The following is a 19,033-nucleotide window of genomic DNA, read 5'->3' as shown; positions in this document are numbered from 1 at the left end:
GAAGCCGCGGCAGGCACTAGGCGCTGCCCCTCCCTGCTGCACAGATGCACAGACTGGTAACAGCAAAACCAGGGCAGTGAAAAACATGTCGGTGGGTACTGGGGAATGAGGCTCTGCTGCTAAGCAAGTCCCTGGGGCAACAGCAATATTATCACACCCTGGAAGCAGCTCTGCATTCACCCAGCACTATTTGTTCAGTGTTTTCCACGGGCTCTCTCCCCCGGGAGGATCACAGTGACAAAGAGGGAGCATGAAAGACCAGTGGAAAAATGGTCCCTGTAGCACAAAGAAGAGGCTCCTGTCCTCTGACATCCTGACAGTCCTGTCACAGCAATCACAGCACCAACGACAGAGCCACAGCCCCAGTAAATACATAAGTCAAGGAAATGAAGGATCCTGCAAGCTGCTGAAGTTAAATCCAAGCATTTCAGGGCTAGCTTGAAGCAGCCAAATGAAATGGTGACATGGGGCTCTTCCAAAGTACAAAACAGTTAGAGATTTAGGGCTGATCCCCACCCTGTGCTGCAAGGAACACAGCCCTCAAATTAATCAGTAACGTTTTGTGGAAGAGAAAAGGAAGGCGAGAGAGAGTACAGTGCTAAGGAGAGAACGGTGCATAGTTTTCCAAAGATGTCACTCTGGGCATGGCATGAAAAAGGTGTGCAAAGCATTATTTAGCTTTTTCCATTAGCGATAGCTCCATACACTCCACTCTGATGGCTTTACTCCCCGCCCCCCACCATCATCACCGCTGATAATTTAGGCAATCATCTGTAACATCACGACTGTAAAGGAATATTACACAACAGGCCACGGAAACCGCTCCAAAATAAACGAGCATCTGATGCGCTTGTGCTGCCACCAGAGGTGGACCAAGGATGATCATCTCCACTGCGCAGGCAGGAGCGGTCAGAGCCCTGGCCAAGTTCACCAGCAAGTCAAAGCTGTGACGCCAGTGTTTTAACCTCTGGATCATACAGTTGAATGACTGGAGAGGTCCAATTTTAATTAGGGAGGAGAGAGGGAATTGGAAAACTTTTGCACTTTGTTTTTCCTAAACTCTGGCTCGTTTGTAAATCTGGCTGTGTAGAGAGACGTGGAGCTCTCTTTGTCATAGTTTCATAGTTGGTCGGGTGGGAAGGGACCTGAGCAGATCATCGAGTCCGACCCCCTGCCACGGCAGGAAAGAGTACTGGGGTCAAACGACGCCGGCAAGGTCAGGCCCATGCCTTTGGGTGATGACTTGAGCATCATGAGAAAAGCTCTCCACAGGCTTGTGCAGCAGGGAGATGCAGGTCCAGAGCCTTGGGCAACAGCCCGTCCCACAAGACAGAGCTCAAGATAAGCATCCCGACTGCACCCCAGGTAGGCGACTTACACCAAGCACCTGCAAAACCTCAGGGACTCGCTGCCTGGAGCGAGGCCTGTGCTCTAGTCCCCGGCTGAATCGGGGGGTGTCAAACAAAGCACCCCCTCAGTGGACTCCTGCAGCAGCCCCGGCTTTCCAAGGGCAGGGCCGAGACTCAGGGAGGGGAAGGGAACAGACAGGAGGGGGAAATGGGACGTGCATCCCCTGGCAGCCCTGCCCCGTCTCAGCAGAGAGGAGAGAGCAAGGCTGCGTTGCTGGGGACAGCTGCCAACCTCAGTTTGACAACTCAGGGAAAGGGGCAATCCTGGACGCAAGCTGCCAGCCCTGCGCTGCCATTCATTTCCTGCTTCACTTTGCTGATCAACAGCCAGCGCGATCCCGACTTGCTTTCCACTTCCACGCGGTCTCTCCCTTAGCTTCCTCTCATCTCCGTCATCCCATTTCACCATGCCCCGAGCACCATCTCTGCCCAATCCCCCACCTGTCAGCCCGCCCGAGCCTGCACTCCCTGCCCCGGACGTCCACATGACTGTTATGTAACCGAGGACAGCCCGAAAGCCCCCTCCAGCTCCACGTTCGGGCCTAATCCCCGTTGGGTCCGAAGCGTTTATACAGTATTACCGGCAAGCTTTAACTAGAAGGGATTAATTTGGCCCGATGCTTTCGGCTCCGCTTTGATTTCCAGACGGTCAGAAAAAAAAAAACAACTCATTTTCTTTACTGTAGGGCTCTTCCCCCGGATCAAAGCTCTCAAGAAGCTGATAAACATTTATAGCCCTGCAATGCAAGCAAAGGGCTTTCACACTGCTATACAAGACAGCATCACCTCTAATATGTCTCAACCCATTCAGCCCCGCTTAGGAGGTGGAAAATTGCACTCATCATGTCTGTGCTTGCAGGTACTGCATTTATTTCACATTAAAATCCAGGCTGCCCATCTGATGGGCATTCAAAATCCAGTGCTGGCAGGCTGTGAACACACGTATGCATACATGTGTACGCATGCACGCACACACAGCAGAGAGGAGGGGCCCCTAAGGTCTGAGTGAGCAGAGCAGCTGGTTACCGATCTGTGCAGCATTTCTGCCCCTGGGGTAAAGCGAATTCAGAAAGTGAGGTCTTCTCACCAAGGGGCTCACCACATGGTGCGGGATTAACGCAGCACTGTCAGGATATTCTTGTGAAAAGGCAGGTGTGGATGGCTCTAGCCCAGTACCTTTCCCGACAGCACGCCAGGCTGGAGACAACGACATCTGTATTCCCCGTAACAAGCATCTGGCACGAAAGGCCAGGATGCAAAGCCCCAGCTTCACACACTGGACTGTCCATCTCTCCGTGCCGCCTGACACAGCCGCTGGAGATGTGCGAAGGGAGCAGCTGATATAGCTTTGTGCCGCTGGTTTTCTCCCAGCAACTGCAAAGCAAAGTGGGAGGTTTATGGCCTCATTTGCATGTCAATCTCCAGAAGGCTCCTTCAGCTTGCAGCAAATTTCATAGCAACTGAACCATATTTGTCAGGCAGGCTTGTCCCTTTCTGGCTTCTGATAATAAGAGACAGGTGGCTCGTTATGCCGCGAGAGGCTCCTTGAAAGTCAGCTTGCTCAGCAAACCACAGAAGCAGGCTGCAGCAATGTGGATAATTACAGTTCATGCTTTGGGGCAGAAACAGATATTACTAGGTGGAGATCAGGGAGGACTTTTTACTTCAGATGCAGAACAGCCCTTCTGCAGAAGCAGAGTCCGGGCAGATTTTAACCTCTGGTCTGAGGGCAAGTCACCCAGCATCCAACAGTTATCCTGGCCTTATTACATATTTGCTACCTGATAATGGACCGGACCCCTCAGCTGGTGTAAGTCAGTGCTGAGCCATTTAAAGTGACTGATTTGCACCATTTCAGGCTTTCACCTAAAAAATCTCTTTCCATTAAATGCGCGCCTTCCCAAATCCACATGGGCAGTGAGACAGCCTGAGTCTCACTGAAAGTCCTTTCTGTCTCCAGGTCCTCGGGAATGAAATTAAAGCCGTGCATAAGCAGATGCAAGTACTGCTGTCTTCACGGCAAATGATGGTTAACTCTGGTAGCTGAATGTTACCCTGAGATCCCATGAATGAGGCACCAGGTAGCAATTTCCACACCAAGCATCGCACAAACCTTGTATTGCTGGCTGAAGTGAATATTTGTCAGCAAGGCAGCAACTCCCTATGCCTGACGAAGGGCAACTGACTGCGCCGGAAAGCTTGCTAAAAACTCTTGGCCAACTATTCGGTCTAAGAAAACGAACCCGGTCATCACATCTACTCAACGAATCTTGCCTGCCTATCTGTCAGAAAACCTTTTTAAGGGTTTCACCAGAATATCCGGACACTTGTTCCCTTCACCCATTTCTAACTGTGTGTTACGTGGCTCAAAAAGAAGTTCACATGTGGCCCCATCTGTCAGGGCAGAGAACAGAAATGCATCTATGCATCAGATGCCAAAATATCACTGGAAAAAACAACAAACCAAAAAACCGCTGTCAGAGGTACTCAGCAAGGATGCAGGACAGACATCCAGATTTTACCAACAACACACAAAGAGAAAGACATGGAAAATGTTCAGTAATAAACTGGATCTTAAATGCTAGCATATCCCAGAGCTCGGTTTGAGCCCAGATGGCAAGTCGCTTTAATGAGAAAGGAGTGGAAATATTATAGGTTCATCAAGGTGCATTTCAGGTAACTCTGAAATATTCTAATTTGTCCAAGTCCTCTAAAACCATTTAGCTCAGTTGCAGACAGAGTCCAATTTTTAATCTAGGGCACAGTAGCATCCTTACCTGCTATAAGATGCTTACAGCAAAATGAGAACAATATCACCATCTCTCTCTATCGCATCTGATAGCCTGAGCTAAGTTTTCAGTACCCTGGAGTGACTTCTTAGAGCTCTGCGGCAGTCAGGACTCAATGAAAACAGATCAACCACAACTCAAAGCCTAACACACACACACACACACACACACACACGAAATCAGAGCTCCTGGCAGAGGTGATACCTTTTATCAGATCAACTAGATTTTTGGAAGAAATAAAATAATTGCAAGCGTTCAGGTACAAGCACCCTTCTTCAGGCATAGAAGACTGTAAAAGTTCTCCTATGCCTGAAGAAGGGTGCTCATGCCCGAAAGCTTACAATTAAAAAGTTTTTGTTGCAAAAATCTAGTTAGTTAGTCTAATACAAGATATCACCCCTACCACAAGTCCCGACTCCTTTTGCCTCTAGACCAATACAGATACAACCTGGATACTTAACACACACACATGCATATGCAAAGGCATGACTGAATGCCACTCAAGGGCATTTCTCCTCACAGCAGAGTCAGGGCAACCTTCTTCCCCATTAGGAGTGTTATTCCTCCCCCCCCCAAAAAAAAAAAAAAAAAATCCACACTAGTTATAGCCTTCTAATAATAACAATTATACTTTGTTGGATGAATCACAAAAACTGCTCTGCAAACCTTTTAATTAAAGTCTGAGAGAGGCATGTTCGATTATCCTCGTTTTACAAGCAAAAAGGCCAGCAGACAGCAACGAACGGGACCATCCAAGACCAAACAGTACAAATCACTGTCACCGTTGTGACAAGCACCCAGAACTGTCAGTCTCATGCTTAAACGGCAGAAAATGCCTGAAGAAGGGCGATTGCGCCCGAAAGCTTGCAAAAAACTTTTTTCTAATTACTCAGCTGATCTAATAAAAGAGACCACATCTACCCAAAGAACCTGACCTGCCTTTTTGGAGTTTGAGAAATGCAGGTGGAGAAGGGAAGGGGTAGAGAACACCCAAGCACTGATTTGCAAGACTACCATTTATTCTCCCAACACCCTGGGGAGAGAAACACTCAAAGTGATGGGCGGGAAGTGGCACACAGACTCGTTTAATACTTAGCTGGTTTAGAGACGCAACTACATAGCAGTTCCACTATGGTTTCACATCATTTAAAATAAACGGCATCGCAACATACCCTTCCGCAGAGCTGAACTCCAAGCCACCGCTCCAGATGAAAAATACGGATGCCCGCCCAGCTGTGCAACAGATTAAAGACTCCAAAACCCTGGGAATATTCCTGATCTGTATTCCCTGAAGAGACTAGCTTTGCAGGAAAATGAGTTTATTATTTATAGCAGAAAACAAGATTGCTTGCTGCCAGCAAGAAAGCCACTTTCAATTAAAGCAAGCAGATATCTTGATATAGTCCCGTGTATAAACGATATCTGCATGTACAGAGCACACAAATGCCACCCTATAACAGAAATGACTCTTTCTACTGGGCGTGAGCAGAAGTCTTGCCGTTGGTCTTATGAGGAGAAGGATCAGGCTCTGGCTGGAGATTCGTTTTAAGATTATGACATGCTACAATCAGTTTTCTCCCTTATGGCTTAAAAGCAGGCTTAATATGTCAGGTTTTCCCAGGGGGAACTATTCTACCCAATAAGGAGTCTCCAATTTTAGGAACAAACAAGATTTTGGGCTCCAAATATGAAGCACGTGATCAACGGCTGTTTGCATCTGCTTCGTGAGCGCTGGATGTCCAACTACGCAAAAATGTCTACACCCAAATGCCACGGAAGCAGGAGAGTGGGAGTCCCAGCCGGCCAGGCGTGCCGATCTGGGCCTGGACTTTGCAGGAGTATTGTCCCATTGCTTCCACCTCAATACGAAAGGCCAAATTACACATCTCCTCCCAGATTCGCCTAGGTAGGTAAGCAGGGGAACACAGCGAGGAGATGAAAATAGGATGTCAACAAGTCACAGCACTTCACGCAACACAGCGGTGTTACCATTCGGGGAATTTTTCACCTGGGTTGGTAAACTCCAGTTCTTCTCACCAGCACATACAATACAGACAGCTTCCCTACTGCCTTTCCTAAGACCCACATGTTTGATTTGACGCAGCCGCTCAAACAAAGACACTTTGCTGTTATCACCAAAGAAGTGGCTTGACATATTATATTCTTTCCTGGGTCTCCAAAATGACATGCACCAGCCACGAAAACTTAACAGCTTCAGATCCCACTGAGCATCTCTGGAAGAAAAACCACCACTCTTACCCTATCTGTTTAAAAAAAAAAAAAAAAAAGACACACACAGGTATTTTTTTTCAGTCTTTTTTCTATGGGAAAACAATTATTCTCCCATGAAAAGATTAACCTTGAGAAGTTAACACCACTTGGGATAAAATTATGGCTTGACATTTAAAACTCAAGTAGCTTAGGGAGAATTAGTAATTAAATTTAGACATATCCAAGCCAGCCCAAGGAGAAATGAAGTCAGTAATTTGAAGATGTGATCACACTGTCTTGCATTCAAGCAACTTCATTTCAATCTAGGAGAATTATTGCACCTCTAGTTCAACTAGAAACAACAGCTGAGGACCACGCTGACAAGGATTTCTGACGGCAACAAGAAGCATAACGTGGCTTCGTTCTCTGTATGCTGGTACAGTGCTCTCTAGACACCTGTTTGGATTTCATTTTCTGGGCATATTCCCACTAAATGCCTCACCTGCCTACAACTCACACCTTGAACATGGGTCTATGAAAAACACAACCTAAGAGACGTCCAATGTCTTTTGTTGATGGCCTGTGCAATGCATCTGAGGCCCTACCTATAGATTGATGCGCAGGTAGCAAAGGAGCCAACCTGTAAAGGAGACTTTTGGAGCAAGGAGCATTAAAAACCAACAGGTCACACCTCATGTTGAAGGGGAATGACACACGTCTTCCTGATGCCAGGATGGACCACAGCTCAGAGAGTCTCAGCTGAGCAGAGAACAACACGAGGCACCAGCTACTCATGCCAGGTGGGGATCTAGCCTGCGGTACTTTGCTCTAGGCCCCTGCACAGCATCCCAGCAACCCTCCCTTCCCACTGATTTCTCAATTCGGTAGTAGGAGGACGCGCTTCAATCTCAGCAGACAAGTTGTCAAGTGCTTTAATGCCTTACTGACTCCGAATACCAAGTAACTGGCATAACCTCAGTTAAAAGACGGGTCTCGGAGGATGCTTGAATTCGTGTTGCTACACAGCCTAACAACACAGGCTGGCTAATAGCTCCTTGCAAAAGCAACCTGAGAGCAGACACATGAACATGCAAGAAAGTACAGAAGATTTAATGCCTTTATCTAGGGGCCGCATAATCTGGCATATCCCAGCACACATCCACTGCAACGTAGGATTGCATTGAGTGAGGAAATATATATATATATTCCAGAGCCCGGCTTCTCGTTTCAGTTACTACATTTTATATCAGGAATTGGAGGGCAGAACAGTCATGCAGTTGCTGTATCTGTCTGTCTGTCAGTCAGTCAGACTCTGGCCTTTCTTTGTCTGACGGATGTTTGAAATCCAGCTCCAATTCTTTCACCTACAGCATCAGTCACTGCACAATTGTTATTCTGCTCATTTAATAAGGGCGGGGGGGTGTTGCAAGAACAGGCCGTGTTCACAATATTGCTTTTCTGGATTAGTGTCAACAAATGCTGGGTGAAGGAAAGTACTTACTTATTTAAAAGTCCAAATGTCTCTTTTACTCGGTCCTCATCCATCATCCTGCATTAGAACCACTCAAGGGGCTCCGCTCCTGCTTTACCAGAGATTTAACATGTAGATTTCTCCCCCTCCTTATTTCACAATCTTTGGTGGTATTAAGCTTAGTACTTCAGAAACTCCCCAGGGGAACTTCTATTTAAAGCCAGCCTTTCTGTGGGGAATTTAAAGAACATGTTGCAAGTGATTTAAAAAAAAAAAAAAGAAGTTAAAAAAAAAAAGAGGAATATTAATAACAGAAAAGACTGGCTGGAAGAGACTGCCTGACTTCTGAAACTCGGACCCGAGGAACACAAAACATATCTCCTGCTAACAGCACAGGGTTTGACCTTGCAGAGGCAAAAGTCCCTGAGGTTTTCAAGAGGAAAATAAGAAACAGGGGAAAAGAAAGTTTTAAAAGCACAATCTAAAAACCCACGCATGCCTTCGTCAAAGGGGGAAATGTGTAGCAAAGGGCAAAAGAACACAGGAAAGTCTCTCCCTCTTCAGCTTTAGCTGGATAACATCATTAAAATATCTATAATTGCATAGACCGATTCCTCCGGGAACCCAAATTTCAGCGTGGATGTACACAATCGGGTAGCACAGCTGGGACAGAGGAGGAGAATAGGCCCGTAATTAGGTCTCTGTTGTGCCATCAACGTACACGACTCTTGCAGAGGTCCTTTCCCCAAAGGTGTAAATCCCACACACAGAGATGAAAGAGCGCACGAGCCCCATTGTGCTCCACCCGCACGTGCTATTATGCTACATATTTCACTGTGGGTTGGATTATTAAGGACCAGCAACATGTATTAAACCAAGCAAGCAAGTAGCAGTATAAATTTTTATGCTACCGCCCAGACAGCTCCCATAAAACAGAACAAAACCCGCTCTGAATTAACCCAGCATTATCTTCTTGTCAAAGCACAGGATGATTCACTGGAGACGGCCCCATGGAGCTCAGACAAGAACGGCACCAGGACACTTTTCTTTCTCTCCACGGCACACAGCGGCTCTAGCTGGCTGGCAAGATATGTGACATTTGCTCTCCCAGCAAAAGAAAAGTGCAGCCAAGTGTTCAGCCCCTACCCACGGATGTAGCTCAAGTCAACAGTGCTTGGGCAAGTTATGCGAGCGGTGGATTGGAGTATGGGGCCAGGGGAGGAAATGAAACGCCAATGCACCCTGCATTACTGCAGCCAGGAGCACTGCCCTTATGATTTAAAGCAGGCAGAGCATCACGAGTTAATTATCTCTATAAAACAAACTCTGCTCTCAGATGCAATATCCCGCACAATGGAAACCACAGAAAGGAACGGTTCGTTCAGCACAGCCGAGTGCACGAAGTAAAGGATGTGAACAAGACCTATTCTGATAGCGGCACTTTCTGTACCGAGTAGCACGCAGGAAATGGTGCTTGTAACTCAGGGGAACATCCTAGTGAGAGAGAGGGGTATTTTTCATAGCAATACCCTCTGATTTAATAGACATATCGTGGCTCGTGTCATTGTCCTCTCCCCTCTGGAAGCAACACCATTATTTTTCTACAATTGTTCCACCAAATGAAACACCTGAGAGGGCAGCATAAAAAATTCACTTATTGAAACTAGCCAGGGATCAACAGACTTCACATGAGAGACGCATGACTTCCCTTCACCCATACAACTGATCAGCGGAAACTGTAATTTTTATTTCATTAGGAGTTAAAATGCATTTTATTAAAATACGCTTTTCACTGATCTTTTCAAACTGCAATTCCCAAACCTTCCTACCAGTCCACTTAGTCATTTCCATGCCACCCTATATACAATTATTGCCAATCTTGTGCCAAGAGTTGACACAGGGCAGGACTCACCATGCCTCAGCCGCTCCATAGTAACCATCCCACCATCTGTACTTACCCTACAATGAGAGTTGAACTTAGGCAGTTTACCCCTGAGCAAAATGGGGCAAAGCCCCCCCCACCCAAGTCCACCTCTGCTTCTAGCAAATGACCCACATAACCAAGGAAAACAAAATCCCCCAACAGAAACACCTCCAAAGTTTGACCCTAAATTCAGATTAAAAAACTCACAGCTCTGTGCTACCTGCTTTGTGCATTTAGTCCCCAACATCCACTAAATTTGATGGACAACCATAAATGACTCATGTTCCCAGGTTACTCAGTTTCCAGAAGCAGAGAGCTTGACAGGGTTTCAGCTTTAATACATAGCTCTGATGAGACCAACTTACATTTTATCCCTCTATAATTGTGTTACTGCTCCCAAAAGCCTTAAAGATTCGTGCCACATTTATGATTCCTGGGCATTTAAAGACCGTTATTCAAAGTGCCATGGGCAGTGGCACATGCCAAAAATAGCGTGTCCAACGCACACTAAGCATATGTCCCAGTTGCATGGAAAATTCTTGTTGGCATGTGCAAAAGGACAGTTGGATACATTACTGGACATGTGTGCACACAATGCCCAGGGACTTACAATGCAATCATAGACTTATGCACACAAATGAAGCACACCGTTGCACTCAACAATGTAACGTGCACTCAGCGCAAACTGCACACGTCCCTTGTAAGAGAATACCAAGGGGAGGAAAACACAACCAGCCAAAGCAAGTTATTCTCAGCTCACACTTTACAGGGGTTGCTCCCAAAATTTTTCCCTACTGGAAACCCCTTTTTCTCCCGGATTTGTAACCCAACCATTTACATTTTCAGCTGGAAGAAAAGCAGAGGCGAGCTCAAACACAATGTACTTACTATGGTAATGCCTGTTATCAGCTAAATCCCACCTCGGATGAAAAGCTGTCAAACAAAAGGAGGGGAGGGAAGGCAGCACGTAGTAAGAAAACATAACCAGCCTCAACTCATTGTTTTTTATAGAAATCACTACGGACATTTCTGCCGTGAGATACAGTTTTTGTAATAACCAGTCACCTAACTCCGCTCCTGGTCACTGCAATACCAAATAGCCCCTTTTAGCCTCACGTGTCTCACAAGGTCCAGGCTGTCGACTTAAAGCCTTTCCAAGCCCAGCGTATGAGCAACCACAGAGGTGTTTTCTGGAGCAACATCCTGGAAACAAGCTCTCAGCTCTTCTGCGCGCTGGGAGAGGACCCTCCTCCTCACACTCACCCAGCACGCGTGTATGTTCATCTCATTAAAAAAAGCCAACAATTCCCACAACATAATATCTGCAGTATCCCAAGTCTCTTCTATGCTATACACCAACTGGAAAATGACTGCAGTCCCTCCTGTGATAACCAGGGGCAAATGCTGTCCCTGAACCAAGGCACTGGGCAGAGCAATCTAAATGGAATAGGAAATCTTTGGTTAAAGATGGGTGCTGGGCATTCACCGACATGGGATGCAAACTTAGCTCTGTCACGGACTTCTTTGTGACCATGGCCAAGTCACTGCATGTTTCTGATGCCCCATTCACCCATCTCTAAAGTGGGGAGAAGGCAACTCTCCCAGAGGGGGTGTACAAGGCCAAGGGGCCTGCCCATCCACCTCATACCAAAGGCCGCGGGGCACTCAAACAGGCCAGAATACATGGCCCTTATACGAACAAGGCTTGTTCAGCCTGACGAAGGGTACTTATACCTGAAAAGAATTTGCCCAACTATTTGAGTTGGTCTAATAAAAGATATCAGTTTTAGGCAAACAAGGCTCTTTGATTAACTAAAACCAAGAATTTTAGAAGGACTTTAAGCAATTCGTGTGCATCCCAGCAGGGGTTAGGAAAAAACCCATGCACCAATAATGTCCTAACTGCATGGCTTTTCCAACCTTTTTCTGAAGCTGCTGGCTTTGGCCACTGCCAGACACAGGGCAGGGGAGCAACTGGAGCACTGATCCAAGCTGATTCTGATTCAACTCTCTCTCATGACTTCAGATTTGCAGATCATCACCTCTGCCGATGTCAAGATGAAAATGGTATGCTTCCTGGTTAAGGCATCTCAAATTTTAAGACATTTGCAAGGTACCAAATGCTACAATACAGAAGCACCAGGTTCCCAGATGATCAGCACATAGGTCATATATTTGTTGGGAACCCTGTGGCTTTTATTTTCTAGGGAAATGGGATTACTATGCTTTGGGATAGTTATTCTTAGGGGGGGAAAGCCTCTCTCAACAGGTCTGCCCCACAAATACAATCCCCTTGATGCCACTCCTAATTCTTCCCTCCCTTTTAGACTATCAGCACCATCCAGAAGTATCCAGGCATTGCATTTTAACATATGCAAAAAGGGACTGGAGGGGTGCATATACATCAGCCGCAGAGACATGCTCAGACACCAAGATGATAACCCTTCTTAGGATTTGTATGGTCTTGATGTGGAAATCTGCCCTTGCCATCGCTAACTAACTGGAGTACCTCCATCATGTATATGGAACATGTTCTCATTTCTTTTCTTTATCTCGTGCTAGGAGAAAGAGATGAAGCTTTGATCCCTCGGTGAAACGCAACACAATCGTCTGCAGAAAAAAAAATCTCCCTCTGCTCTTGCTCTAATCAAGACCGTTTCTTTTGGAAAACAACATCATCTTAGTCCTGAGCACGGTTTTTTAACAGTCAGGCACATCATAATAATCGCCTGCTTTCCATCTCCTGCCTCTCTTTCTTAATAAAAGCTCTGAGATTGGAGTCTGGCTCGGTGACAGCTTGCCAAGCATTATTAAAAGAAGAAATATGTTTTTTCCCCTGAGACAGGGATTAGGAAGGAAACTTCCCTTTCTGTATCCCCAATGCTGTACAAATGAGATTACGAGTTTAGCAAACTGCTTCCTTTAACTGTTCTTTGAAAGCCATAATCCCCAAACCCATCCACACAGGGAAACCCAATCCCGATTACCAGATGCTTTCATGTAGCTCAAATGAGCATGCGATGCCACACAATGTGCGGTGGCACGGGGCAGAAGGCATCACATCGATCCTGGTCTCGGCTCTGAGAGCGTAAATGCAGAAACTCATGCCAAGGAAGCATTAGTCATGAAACCAGACATAGTTAAAAGTAAAGGTTTCTATGGCTCCGGTGCTGTAATAGGATCTGCCTGGATGAAGTTTATTGCAGGAGCAATGCGGCCCAGGGTAGCAAGGTGACTCTCAGCGACGCTGATCTATGGGGGTGTGAAACCCTGGCTCATTAAAGTCAATGGCCAAACTCTGACTTCATGGGGTCAGAAGTGCTCCCATGGCCTTTCTTTATAAGGTTTTGTTCCTTCAATGTGAACATAGAGCTGTTTAAGTGCATACCACTGGCTGCAACGAGAGCAAAGCATTAGGAAAGCAGTAAAGGAAGAGACACGGCATTTCAGATTTTTGCTACATGTCCTTCCCCTGCTTCCCCCTACAACAGATGAGATTACTGATGTATACTATTATTTGGAAAGCAACTGGCCCACAGCCTCTAAATCGGTGGCGATCAACCCTTTCGTCCGGTGGGCAATGCCCAGTGGGTCTCCAGGCCAGGCTCAGCAGGGGGTTTGATCAGTGCCTGGAGGGGGTCTCAGCAGGGACAAAGGGAGCGGGGCAAAGGGGCAGCCTGGCCCTGATCCAGCTGCCCTGGGCTGCAGGGGATACACAGGGACTTGGCCCAGCTGCAACCCAGCCCAGTGGGGAGGAGTGGGGACATGTCAGGGAAAGGGACACAGCCCAACCCTGATCCAAAATTACAGGAGGAAAGGATGTGACCCAGCCCCGTCGGGAGAAGTATTAATTGCCACAGCTCCTCCACTGCCAAATTTCCCAACTCACGGGGCAGCCCCACGGGCTGGGTGCTGCGGCTTCTCGGGCCGGGTCTGGCCCTCGACATTTGATCTAGATCAGTGGTCTCCAAACTTTTTTGATCGTGCACCCCTACCAGTAAAATATTTTTGAGCAGGCACCCCCATTATATGTATATTTATACTCGCGCACCCCTACCAGTAAAATATTTTTGAGCACGCACCCCCAATATATGTATATTTATATAAATAGAAATAGAAGGTCTAATATTTTCTTCCCGCATCCCAATGGCTTGTCTTGCGCACCCCTTGGGGTGCGTGCACCCTACTTTGGAGACCACTGCTCTAGATAGCTGCCTTTCATCAGTACGTTCACACTAACACCACGTCAGCTACTGCAGCGTGTCCAAATTTTCTAAGAGCTGTCATCTACAGCATGGCAGAAGTGAGGGGGGAAAGCAGATTAGATTTTCCAATTAAATGCATTATTGCAAAAAAAAAAAAAAATCCTGTACGTGTAGCACCTCTGCAACCCTCATTCCTACCAGGTCTCAGCCCCTCGATAAGTATACCCCCACAACACTCTTTTGAGCCAACTGTGAAGAAACCCTGCTCCTACATGCAGCCTCCGGGACTGCGTGGCGTCACCGATGGGCTCCGAGGCTTGCAATTCAATTATAGCACAAAGCTCCCAGTCCAAATCTGAAGCACGCGTGTGAAAAAATGGCTTCTGACCAGTCAAAGCCTTATCCCATGGCTTCACGCTTGGGCAGCTAGAGCATGACAAAAACCCTGAGGAACACCCCCCTCCCGAGCATGAGGCAGCTTATTCCCGAGTTTTGCAAGAGGGCTGAACTGAGACACAAAAAAGCGACTTGGGTCTCACCTGCACTGGGTAAGATGAGTTTAACTAAAGGGCTTAGTTTAAAACAGCATAGCAAAAAGGTGCAAAAGGCTGCGTGGCCTCTTATATTGGCTCAAACGAGGCTTACGCTGATTTGACTTAAATGTGTTAAGAAGGCAAGAAGAGGAGGCGGCAGGATTCAGCCTCTTTTCACAGGTACAGGTAGCACTCATGTCACAAGGATCTGTGTGTGCCATCACTTAATTCAGAGAGAAACTGTTTCAATTTCTGTAGCAAAAAATTAAAAACCTGTTAATGGAAAAGCAAGGCCGGTTTAACCAATGGGCCATTTCCTCCCAAACTGCTTCCCTATACATACAGCACCACGCTGAAAGAAAGAATTCCTTGGCTGAAATATCAGGTATCCAGGTTGTAGCCATACTGGTCTACAGGCAAAAGCAATCAGGGCTTGTGGACAGAGGTGATATCTTTTATTAGACCAACGAGAGTTTTGCAAAAAAAAAAGAAATTATGTAATTGCAAGTGTGTGTGCCCAAAAGCTTGCAATTAAAGAGATTTTTTTTGCAAAACTCTTGTTGGTCTAATAGAAGATATCACCTCTATCTATGAGCCCCGATTGCTTTTGGCCAAAATATGAGTTGTATGGATGATGAGCATCAAAGCTAGCTGTGCAAAGAGAGAGAGCGCTAGGCACGAGAGGTACAAGGAATTAGTAAATGGCTTTTATTATTTCTTCATTCCCCTTTCCAGAGGATACCCACATCTCAACACTGTATGTTATCACTTTATTGTGTTCTCGCTGCACCCACTACCTCCGTTACAGGATTTAGCAGAGATGAGAGATTACCTTTAACTGCATTTATCTCAGAGTGGAAACCTACTGAAAGCCAAATACAGAACCAGATGCCCAGGTTTCTCTCCTTGAAGTCTTGAAGTCTTCAAACTCTGCACACACTGGCAAAAGTCTGCTGCTCTAATTTGCACATACCCCTGCAGGTTTGGTTTTTTTTTAAAATCACTGGCATACTTATTCCTCTAAGAAGCATCCACTCCAATTACTTCAAATTAGCTGCTTCTGGATCTAAATTTTCTGTTGTACCATTGCCTCCAGTTACTCCGTCTTAAAACTGCCCTATTACCCTGTCTTGATGTTTGCAGTTGTCAAATATTGGTCACTGCCCTTCTTTGCACTGCTCTGTACAGAGCATCTCTCACTTTGATGTTTATTTCCAGACTGACCCTGTCCTGTAGGAAGCTGCTTTTTCATTACTCAGAACTGCAGTTTACCAACCAAGTCACTTATTTCAGGAGTTCCCACACTAGTAATAGAAACCACCCACCCAAGATGCCATGAAGCAAGGAAATGCTTGGAGCAGTCTCAGCTCCCCGCAGTTTGTTTTCTCAAAGCCTCTTGAAGGTATTCTCTTCCCATGTCCATGCGATTGAGCCAAGATGGGGCCAATCCTAATTTGAACTCGGGACCGATCTCAAGACAATCACTGTGGGTGGAAGGGACACACTACACACATGGTCTGGTGGGTCAAGGATTTCCCCTATAAAGCAAGCAGTCTGCCCCAAAGGTCTGGACCGGTGCATTGTCGAGTTGTCTCGAGGGCTACAAAACTTCTATGGCCTGCAAAAGGCTCGGCTTGCATAACTGTCGACGTCTCGGCTGACCCCAGGACCCGAGCTGGAGTCTTCCCAATGCTGAGGCCTCAGTAGCTGGGAGCTGCAGACTCACCCCTGTATGGGGCACGTAACCCACTGGATAAAGGGTTTCCACAGAGATGATCTGCCCCTTCTACACATCTCCTAGCCAGATGCTTCCTGAGAAGTACCAGGACTTAGCTTTGTTTTGGAGAGAGAGGGCCATGGGCAGCTCCCCAGGAAATCCCTCCCTACAGAAACAGAGCATCCACTCTTATCTGCCCCCAAGGGTCTCACAAACCACCCCAAATGGAGGCTTGTCACTGTCCCTTTATGCCCTGCAGAACAGCAGGAATCCACGTGTTGCACTACACACCACGAGCAAGAGCACCTACCAGTCGGTGCCAAGTCCAAGCAGAAGGGCAGGGAGGAAGAATTGGGGCTGATATTTCAACTTTGGGTTTCTTTTCTAAACTTTTGCACGCTTGGTTTCAAACAGTCGTGATGGCTGTGCTTTTGTTATTATGCATGATCCACCTGTCTATTATATCACACTAAACAGGGACAGAAGGGACCGAAGAGGTCCTCTGGTCATCTCCAGGCCCTGGGCAAACTCGGCCCTGTCTATAGGCTTGCCCCACACACGTTTGTGCACACACAGCACCCAACAAAATATCCTCTCTTCTCCTCTCTCAAAACCAGCCACAAACAGGAAGAAAACAAAAGGCCACGCCAAGAACAGGTTGCTGCATAAAAACTGGAGGCTGGTACTCACCGTGGCGCTAGCAGCTATTTCTCTGTGCCGCGCAGACACTCCTCTGCATCTGCAGCCACCGTCCAGAACGAGAAAGTGGTTGGATTTGTGCCCACACAACCATTTGTTCTCCTTTTCCCTGTTTCTTGCAGCAAATAAGAGCAGAGGCTGGGAAGGCCCTGGGGACCCTCTCTTATCCCGCTCCGGATCTGAGAGTTTTGTGCAGCTACGCAGCCTAGAGCTGGGAGCTGTAAAATCACGCGAATGATGTCAGTCCTCTCCACCCCCCCAATTCCTTTCAGTTATATACCTGAGACAGCTCAGTGCACTGTTTCCTGACCGACTACAACCACTGCCACTCGTGGTTATATTAGTAATTCTAATAAAAGCCCAGGCACCACATATTGATTCATATGGGGCTGTTTAGTAGTTGGAAAATCCATTTTAAAAAGATAGAATGGCAAGGACTGTAATTATTGGGCTAGAAAAAGCAAAGGAACCTAAATAAAACTTCAGGCTCAAATTTAGTCTCCCTAACCATCACCCTACGTACTAGAAGGGTCATCCACCACTTACAGAATACCTCTTTAGAAGTACAGCCGTCACATTATTATTAACTCTTGGATGAATCCCAGCGCTGCAGAGAGTAAAAGCCCCAATTCCAGATTAAAAGCCCCGGAGCTTTGAGTCCACCAAAAAGACAGCTTGTTGCAAGCCAAGTTTCCCCGAAGTACCCTGGCACTGACAGAATCCAGTTCAGGCTCCACTATCATCCATTTCTGCTGCAAAAACAGACAAGGGCTGCAACTGGAGCTAATCATATAGATCCTAGTTTAAAAGGAAGATGCACATCACTTCAGAAGTCATTAAACAGCCTCGACTAAGTGCTTTAGCCCCGGCTCTGCTTCCACTGAGACGATGTAGGAAGAGAGGAGTCCTTTGAGCAAAGAGCTAGGACTTCACTGCTTCTGATCTAGACTGCCCGCAGATCTATAGGTGAAGCCCTTCTGTTACCAACTTCCAGTCAATGCACATCTGCATTTGTCATTCCCTGCCCCATCTCCAGAGCATTCACTGCTCCCTCCACTTATGCCTGGCTTTTCTTACTCACTAACTCTAAGCTGTGTTTGTTTTAAGAAGCTGGGACTGCAGCTCTCTGGTACTACTTTAAAAAAAAACAAAACAAAAAACCCACACATGGAGAATTACCGGTTTGCTGACAGCCGCAAAGGGACTGCCAAGTCAAGCTAGACACACAGTCTAACACAGAAAGCAATTAGATTGAAAAGAAAACACTAGACAATGAAATTAAGCCTAACAAAGGCCCCTACTCGCACCTTGCAAAAGTCACCCATAACATCATTTCAAGCAACTCCCTAGAAAGGTATCCCTCAAGGGTGTCAGATACAAGACTCGTGAATAAATCCTGATTGTCCCAGATCACCTACTAGGCTCCACTCCAGTTATCTGGCATCTGTGAAAAGCCTGGGAAAGGATTTCTCTCGCTCACACAGGCCAAGAAATGTAACTTGCTTGTACAAGCACAAGAGCTTGTGACAGGGCATAACTCCTGGGAGACAAGCAATTAATGCTTTGCTAATGATTGCCTTTGCCTCTGGACAGCAGCGGTGGAACAGGCTACAGCAAGGAAGCAGAGGGGCCAAGGCATCATAGGCAACCTCAGTGCTCTCGCATCACGGTGCCTGCGTGAGAAGTCACCCAGACCTTCACCACATACACCTAGGCAGGAGCACGGAGGCTGCCCAGACCCTCCATCCTCCCTTTAGACAGTATCCAAAGACCAGACCAAGACTGGACGTCGGGTGCCTCGATGGCTGCAGCTATGCACGTGTCTGGGAATTGAACCCGGGTCGCCCGCAGGCAGACACGGAGTCCATCGCTGAACCACAACAGCAGGGCCAAGGCTGAGCATCGCTATCTTAAAAGCAGCTCCCTTTCAAAGTGGAGAGAGGGAGAGCAATTAGCAGTGAAGTAGCTCATTAAAGAGCCTCTCATGAAGGCAGGCTCCACAGCAGGGCTAAAGACTGGTTTTATTTTAGCTTGAAAGGGCTGCTCAGATTTGAGGGTTTTTCAAAAATCCTTTG

The 19,033-nt window shown here is 46.8% G+C and overlaps 1 protein-coding gene across 3 annotated transcripts in view; it reads right to left on the bottom strand.

The window, feature by feature from the left end:
* The window catches only part of FRMD4B (FERM domain containing 4B), a 159,482-nt gene that overhangs the window by 131,438 nt on the left and 9,011 nt on the right, over window positions 1-19,033 (bottom strand). The window contains exon 1 of one of the 3 annotated variants that reach the window (XM_090021035.1): window positions 16,950-16,969. The exons of the other annotated variants lie outside the window; for them this stretch is intronic. The gene's annotated coding sequence lies outside the window, so the exon portion shown is untranslated. Of the gene's footprint in view, window positions 1-16,949; window positions 16,970-19,033 lie in introns of those variants that run through there. 3 annotated transcript variants of the gene reach the window in all.

This window comes from Crocodylus siamensis, chromosome 11 (assembly GCF_052110815.1).
Source record: "Crocodylus siamensis isolate JL-2025a chromosome 11, ASM5211081v1, whole genome shotgun sequence".
Lineage (NCBI taxonomy): Eukaryota > Metazoa > Chordata > Crocodylia > Crocodylidae > Crocodylus > Crocodylus siamensis.
Note: the sequence above shows the minus strand (reverse complement) of the source record. Positions and strands in the feature narration are given on the sequence as shown.